Source organism: Lepisma saccharinum, chromosome 18 (genome assembly GCF_977018435.1).
Source record: "Lepisma saccharinum chromosome 18, izLepSacc3.1, whole genome shotgun sequence".
Lineage (NCBI taxonomy): Eukaryota > Metazoa > Arthropoda > Insecta > Zygentoma > Lepismatidae > Lepisma > Lepisma saccharinum.
Genome location: NC_139246.1, coordinates 23,474,901 through 23,483,908, shown reverse-complemented (window position 1 = coordinate 23,483,908; position 9,008 = coordinate 23,474,901). Strand labels below are relative to the sequence as shown.

Genomic DNA, 9,008 nt, shown 5'->3' with positions numbered 1-9,008 from the left:
GTATATATTATTAAAGAAATAATAATCAGAAGAATGCAAGTCACCGTTCATAAGTATCGGTAAATATATAAATGTATTTTTTTCGGTGAAACACATATGGCACCCCTCACAGTACGCTCCGCACTCCATAAGCACCCCTCGAGTCCAGATCCTGACGCAACCCAAAATCATTAAGGAATTGCAGGGTGCAGATATTAAAAATTATCAAGTTAAATATCCCAATGTCCAGCACCGTGGCCCTGCGGTCTAACAAGATTAACAACTTTTCTCCTGAGATTTGGGCCTCTGTATGGGACCGGTGGTCATCCATCATCGTGAGGAAATTGGGGAGATACGAATGTGTAGAATAACTCGGTCATGGAAACCTACATCATCGTGCCGACCACATGTTACACCGTAACTGGTTTTGAGGCCGGCAGTGAGTAGTTGCTGTTGCGCCACGTGTTATTATTATTAAATAACCAAATAGTGTAACTAGTATGTGTGCCTACAATGTGAAAAATAGAAAAATATTAGTACGATATTACGAAGAATTACAGCATGGAATAATACTTAAAGAGTTTTATATAGTTTACTAAACTGCATTAATGTTGCTTGTTTACAAATGACTGAACATCATTTTAGAAGTATTATTAGAGAATAATTTGAAACCTGTAATGAGAAATTAATGTAAAAAATATATTAGGATAAACATGTCGTGAACTTTCACATACCGTTAAACACTAATTATTCTCAATATATTCGTAAATGTATGCATTTAAAATGCACATTTTAATATATAACATTTTCTCTTCTTCATTGGTAGATATTTCAAGCATGGGCCATCCTTCTCGTAATAGGGTAAAGTACATAGTATTTCTTTAAACAATAGAGTAAACAAAATATACAATACTAAACAATTATTTCATAATTATGTACATACTCTTGTTACTTTCAAACCGAATCATACCTAGGACTATGTGAACGTTTTAGATCAAAACACTTGTATGAACATTAAATGTTATTTTGTTTAGATTGGATTGCAAAAATATTTATATCCTTCTTATATTGATGATTTGCAAGATTACAAAAACAAAATTGTTCTTAAAAAATCAATAAAGCAAAAGGCATGAGAACCACTGTGAATTTTAACAAGTTACTAAGACAAATAAAATATGAATATAATTATAATGTTTTAATTAATTAATATCTAATTACATTAATTAATTGTTTTAATAGGTTCCTCGTCCACTGGAGCCAGGTACATGCGATGAAATGCACTGTTCCATAGGCACGACAGTACCAAATGAGCCAGAACCGGATGAGTCAAATGGTATTTATTATAGAATCAATTATATCTAAAGTCCAAAATTACAAATTTTCGAAACAAAAAAACAACGTAGAAGATATGTTATATTATTTACTTATGCATATATTATGAGCAACAGTATTCATTATATGATTAAACTTTGAGATTGTTCTGTTTATTATATAGATGAAATAACCCTATTTACCTACAATATGTTTTACTAATAGATAGCACTTGGAACTAAAGTAAATGTTTGTTCATATTATAAATTTTACTATATTACAAAATCTCAAGATTCCATGATGCAATGCACGAAATTTAATTCCAAATATTCAACCTTTACAAGTCTTTCTACCATACATCAAATGAACAATATTATAGACATTTTTCTGTCATTATCGTTTTAATAAAATAAGTATTGCAACATTTAGTTGTACTATACATATTTCAAAAATTTATTTGTAAACCTGAATAGAACTTTTGCTGATTTCATATCTTTCTTGACAGAGATACCCGATTACGACTACCCATCAGTAAACAGAGTAAGTGAATTAAATATATTTTTTATTTGAAGCAATTTGTTCACAAATTATGTATAAAATGTTATACATACTTAGCATAAATATGTTATTCTTTATATTTAACGTTATTTGTCTCAAACATAATAAGAACTTGATGTAACATCTGCTACATTATTTCTAAAGTGCATTAAATGAAAGGCTTTACAGTTTATAATAAAATAAACCTTTAGTTTGTTTGATCATACTATTTGTATACGTACAGTAATTTTAGGTAGTCATTTATAAGTATTTTTTGCAAATTTTGAAAATGAAATGAATTATTGGAAATATGTATCTTCAGACATAAATTAAACATTACTTCCTGTTTACTATTTTACATCAAAACTTTTTAAATATAAAGAAATTACATGGCAAAAATAATCACATTTTGTGACATCGCAAATGAACCAATTTCTGATAGGAAGAAAATAAGATGAGTTATGAATTACATAAATATTAAATTCAAAATAAAATTTGTCAAAATACACGAAGGATGTACTGCCAGCAACGAGTGCAGTGGCGGTAAAAGGGCCCCGCGGTGCTTTTGGGGGGAGGGGGCTAAAGATGACATTAATTCATTATACACTAAACTAATTCTTCTTTGTTCTGATGATGAATGTAACAATTGGGAAGGTAAGATGGATGAGTGATTTTTAATATTAAAATTTTGCTCTCCACTGTATATTGTTATAAAACAAATTAACTGTTAAGTGTGCATACATAATATTTGAATCGACATTCAATTGTTTGTAAAGTTGTTTATTAGTTGTAAGCAGCTTGTCTGGTGTTTTCTTTGAATTCTTGAAGCTCTCATTGCGTACAACAGAGAGAATAAACACGGCGATGCCGTTTGATAATACTTACGAATCCCACTGTGCAATGCTATTCTGATTGATTCTCAAAAAATAAAAAATAAATGCTTTAATAGGTTCCAACGCGTCTGAGCCCAGGCACATGTGACGATATGCATTGCTCTATGCCGAATACGGCCCCGAGAGAAGTCAGAAGCACTAGAGGTAATTATGTAACCTAACCTAATATTATAACTAAACCTTGGATTTTTATGTAATATCAAAGTACAAAATATGTACATAAATATGTAACAATATTTTATAAAATATGTACCTAAATATGTATTATTATCAAAAGGTTGATTTGGTAGTTTAAGTCCACTTTATGCACAGCAAGGTTAATCGGGACTGTACCTACAGTTTAAAGTGAGATCCGAAACACTATATGCCTCCACCAGGTATCGAACCCGGGGCCCCTTCATTACAAGGCGAGGACGACCTGAGACAAAGAGAATATTCTTGGGTCTCGATGCGCTGAAGGTGCCACCCAAAGGGTTGTTGAGCCACGGGGTTCAGTTCTAGATTTTAGCACCGGTATGGCAATTTGAAGCATATTAAGAAGAATGGGTCCAAATTTTCATTTAAAATTAAATTCTAGAGTTCTTAGGACAGTATAAGAATTGATATTGCAATATTTTCCATTTTCATGATCGTGATTAAGCTACACACACATACATATTTATACATGCAAAACACACACACACGCACACACACACACACACACACACACAAAGAGGTCCCTTGATCAATACCCAGTTGAGGCACATAGTGGTTCGGATCCCACTTTAAACTGTAGGCCCAGTCCCGATTAGCCTTACTGTGCATAAAGTGAACTTAAAACCGCTTGCAAATGCCTGTCTCGGGCAAGTCTCGAAATTTATAGTTACGCAACACGTAAAGCGTGCCGCTAAGATAATATTTAAGATCATAAATAATAATAATAATAATAAGCACAAATCGTCGTGTGCTTATTATTGCATGTATTCTTAGGAATAAGCCTGACTCTTAAAAATAGTCAGCAAATTGAAGATACGTGACTCAACTTAGTGCTAAGCTTTAGAAGTGGAGACATGTTGATATCAAAGCTGAAAACTGCATTTCTGGTGTCGCGTTCCTGATTCTCATACCGAAAAATAAAAATGCAAGCTTTACTTGACTCGTAAAAGTTAAAGGTTTCTTCAATAGATGGCTCTAAAAACATTTTACTTTGCATGGTCTTTCCTACCGCCTGGTGACAATATTGCGAACTACATCGACTCATTCAAATCAAGCATCTCGACCCTCTGGTCTTTACTGTCTATTATGCAACAACAGAAGTTACCAAGGTTGTGTAGGTCATAAATATTGACGTGGTAAATGTTCTGCAACAGTGAGGATGAAGATGAACGATGGTATGATGCAAATGATGAAGAGACACTCACAAAGAATAACCATTCCAAGCCGGGACTCGTAAATAGGAACCTCGTTAGCGAGATAAGTTGACGAATTCAAGGGTTGGTGCATCGGGCACGCACGTACACACACACAAATACACCATCACACACACACACACACACACACACACACACACACACACACACACAGAGAGAGAGAGAGAGAGAGAGAAATACATTTAAGTTTATATCATCTCTACCAACACAATCCTGTTGTAACAACTGCAGATTTCATTTTCAATGGCAATTTGAAATCCTTCCTCTTGAAATTACTTCAAACGTTAGCTTATGACGCAACCATGCCACGATTCATGTTAGAATCTTGGCGAGATTTAATTGAACCGAGTGAGACAACTGCTCCGTCCAACCTTATGAGAAAATATAAAGGATGGTCTACAAAACATTGTATCGTGCGCCAGTAATTGGTAACACGGAATTTGACATAATCTTTAATCGAGTTGCGCCAGGGATCCTGAGTTCAAATCCAGAACATATCCAGAATTAATCTTTGGTGCACATTGTCTTATTACCGTGATTAACCTAAATACGTGAACACGTATAATAGCATAAAAAGGATCATATGAGACCACTAGTTTAAGATTTTGTGAAATGTATTAATTTTCAAATAGTGTAAAGTGAAAGATTTTAGCAATGTTTAAATAATTTTAATTTCATTCAGGTCGACCAGGACGACCAGCAATACCTCCTAGACGAATGCGGTGAGACAGTTTATTATACGACATTTATCACATGTTGAGGTAAGTGAAATGTCTTGGATATTTAATTAATTATACCGGCCAATATATCTTGCTAAATTGCTCCGGAATTATAGTAAGACCAAATTAAGAAAGTAACGATTCACTTTAATTAATCACACCTTACAACAGATGTTTCCATGAAGGGAGACTACTTTCGTTTGATTTGTAGTGTAAAGTGTATGAAATAATTCTGAGTGGGTTCATTTACAGTGTCCTTTATGGTCGGTGGAGCGGCGGCTATCGTGGTGGGAAGTATGATCGCGTCTGCCGGCAAACTGGATGCAACATCCGCGTAACTGGAACCGCTAGATATATAGGATGATTCAGAATTCCTATTACACACTTCTAGGGGTTGTAGAGGGGACTTAGTAGATCAAGTGTTGGTAAGGAACCCATGTCCGGAAACGTACCGTTTGGGTACTACACAGATGACAAGATCACATAAGTTCACATCTCCCGCTTCACGGTAGGCAACCCACATTGACAGAGGGCGACGTCTTCAGTCGCCTGATGTCATGTGTGCTGCTTCCAACGTCGTGCTTAGACCTTCACGTCTGTTGCTATTCAGTCGTGGCTGCAGACAGTTCGCTGTTTACAATCCTGTGTGCTTCAACGATATGCCGCTGCACATTCGCCAGCATATGTGGTTCATACATGATGGCGCACCAGCACACTTTTCCTATGACGTCCGAGAATATCTCAATCAATGTCAGAGTGTGTACATAGGAGAAACGAAAAAAAGGCTGAAAGATAGGTTGAAACAACATAGGGATGATGTTCGACTTAAGAGAGAGAAAAATGTAATATTTAAACACACGAGAGAAACAGGACATGACATAGAGTTGGATGAGGCTAAGCAGATAGGAAGGGAGAAGAGAATGCTAGTGAGAAAATGGAAGGAAGCCAAGGAAATAGAGAAGAAAGGTGAAGAAGACACAATGAAGTGGAATGGGGGACTGAAGTTAAACAAAGAATGGAAGAAGATGTTAGAAAGAGTGGAAAGGACAAGAGAGAAAGAGGAGAGGAGAAGGAAGAAAAATGAAGGGAAAAGAGCGTGAGATTAAAAGTCCAACCACATTCTATATGGAAGTATTTGTGTTTAGCCTTTTAGGTGAAAGTAAAGTTGGCAAGTGAAAGTCACCTGCTAGAAAGTTCCAAACAACTCTCTAAATAGTCTGGAGGGAGTAATGTTTGTGTATATATAATACCCTGTTTTTGTATCTTGTTGCTTTTGTACTTGATACAGAGTCTGAAGAAGACCTTGCTAGAAGGTTGAAACGTTACGTTTAGTTTATGTTTTTAATAAAATAAATTACTGCCTTGGTCAGCATATTTAGTTTTTCATAATCATGGAAACAAGGCTTAATGGTGTTATAATCTCAATCAACCATACGGGGACAGGTGGATATGTCGCGGTGGAGCAACTCCTTGGCCACCACGTTCGCCGGATCTAACTCTTCTTGACTTTTTCGTATGCCACACGAAGAGTCTTGTTTATGAGACTCCTGTAGTGTCGGAGGAAGACCTGGTTGCACGAGTTCTTGCTGCAGCAGACACGATTCAGCACACACCAGGTATTTTTGAGCGTGTGTATGCAAACATCCTTCGGAGGTACAATGTTTGCAACGAACTTCCTGGTCGCCACATTGAGCAGCTCTTGTAGTGACGTAGGTAAAGTGGGAGATGTGAAATTATGTGATCTTGTCATCTGTGAAGTACCAAAACGGTACGTTTCCGGACATGAGTTTCTTATCAAAACTTAATCTACTAAGACCCCGCTACAACCACTAGAAGTGTGTAATAGGAATTCTTAATCACCCTGTACAATGAAATAATCTCGTCTTCCTGTATCCACAAATTTACGGCATATTTATAGGAAAATTTCACTAACATGTATCAGTTTCTCTTCCGAAATTGCTTCAATTTCTCTCCTGATATTTCGTTCAGTTCTTCTAATATACGGCTTCAGGTTTAAAAGCTTGGTAGCTCTCCACGCAGACGTCATGCCAATGTCTGTTTGTTGTTGTTGTTGTGCAAGGCACCGGAGGGATTTTTTATCATACTTCAACGTCGTCTAGTTTCTCCTAATTAAGCACATGCAGTTTTATTCATCGCTTCTTATCAAGAAGAGACCCTGACTACCTAAATTTGTTCACAAGTTTCCGAATACTGTCTCTATGTGAAAGAGGAACATTTGGCAATTCTGCTGCAAAACGCCTTCTAACTTCCCTACAAGAATTCGCAATGACGTAAGAGTCGTACATAAAAATGATTTGTTTCAAATTGTGCGGATAGCGTGGCATTATTAGGATTGCAGAAAAGCACCGTTAATACGTAAGCTAAAACAAAACAATCTAAAACACTTGTTAACACCTTAACACTTCACAAACACGTGCAAACTGGACACCAGCTATCTGGATACTGAAGCACTGACGCGTCCAGTGCCAAGGCCAACGTACAGCTGTGGGACTAAATGCCGGCAGACGCGATCCCACTTCCCGCCGCGATAGCCGCCGCTCCACGAACGCCTCACCCATAAAATGCACTGTATTTAAGCGAGAATATAATGTATGTAGTCCTTACTTTTATATAGTGCATACCTTTACATTGACTGAGCCATCAACTGAACAGTTCCGCATCGTAAGCCTCGGTTTTATGCTTTCTGCAGGGCCTCGCACCTACCTAAGCTATTTCGAGGATGTTTATAAGTGTGAAACATTACTTCCCACTATCACATGATTGTAAATTTATGCAGGTCAGAGGATTGGTGTTTCAAGCGTCGGTTTTTGTCACGTACTGCATGTAAGCGTGGATTGTGTCTTGAATGGTTGTGTCTCAAGGCCCCAGACGAGGCATTAAATCAAGTTATAAGACAATGCTTGCAGAACTGTTCAGCCAATAGCTTTAACAAAGTTTTCGATTGCTTAATTTTGAAGGCAAAGAGTAATCATCTATACTAACAAAATCATTAAAATATATGTTCATTTCTTTTCAGATTGAGCAAGGCGTTGGATCGTGTACCAGAATTATATTATCATAGTAACTGTAATTAGTGTATGTGTGTGTATTACGTGAAAAAAGAAATATAATATATATTTACCGAAAACAAGTTTTTGTTAATATTCATGATATGTTTTTTGTACTTTCTAGGAAGAAAATATTCATATAAGTGAACACGAGTAAACATATAACAATTAGTAGGATAAGCGACTGTATAAATTGATTACTACACTTGCGTCAGTAACGGAAGGGTTGAAACTATTAATCATACTGGAATCATATTGTCATATCTTGCAAAATATGTACATAAATATGTAGATCCGTGGCGGAGTGGTTAGCACATCGCGCCACGACGCCAGAGGTCCCGGGATCGAATCCCAGCCTGGGCATGGATGTTTGTGATTGTCCACTCATCAATTTCATCTTGTGATCACTCATCCCCATCTTCGCAAATCAGCCAAAAGTGGTACAAAAAGCGTAAAATAAAGCCAATCACTCAACAAGCGTCTTCACATCATGCCCCGTCAATATGGTGAGGCCGAGGAACATAAGGTCTAAGGTCCTAGTTTTTTAAAGTTTGCCCTGAACTATGTGTAGTATTGCTCTATGTCTCGTCTCGACTTGAAAATGCCTGTCTCTGTCTCGAACATACTACACGCAACATGTACAGCGTTTCATTAAGGCAATCTCACCCAAAAATAACAATCACAAACGCTTTACCTGCTCCTGTAAAAGTTAAAGATTTCCGCAATAGATGGCACAAGAAGCATTTCACTTTGCATGCTCCATGCTGTCATCTAGTGCCAATATTGTGAACTACATCGACCCTTTGTCGTTTTATGCAGCTTGACACATTGCTCTAGACATTCTGTTCGCAAGATGCAACAACAAAAATTACAAAGTTTGTAAATGTATGTGCCACAAATATTGAGGTGGTATCAGTTCACAGATAAGGACAAAGTTATTTGATTTCACTTAATGTTGTACATTATGAACAGGGGATCAAAGTCATTCATAGAATTTTCAACAATTTTCAATAATTGTTTTTTTTATTTAGTAATAATTGAACGTTCATGTACATAATAGATTACAACTTATAGAAGAGGTTCACTAACAGC

At 36.5% G+C, this 9,008-nt stretch overlaps 1 long non-coding RNA gene across 1 annotated transcript; it reads left to right on the top strand.

The window, feature by feature from the left end:
* Positions 1–810: 810 nt before the first annotated feature.
* LOC146001910 (uncharacterized) lies at positions 811–8,251 on the top strand. Its single transcript, XR_014443628.1, has 6 exons — positions 811–840; positions 1,219–1,312; positions 1,796–1,830; positions 2,777–2,864; positions 4,812–4,890; positions 7,886–8,251. It is a non-coding gene; the product is annotated as an uncharacterized LOC146001910 (long non-coding RNA).
* The last annotated feature ends 757 nt before the right edge of the window (positions 8,252–9,008 follow it).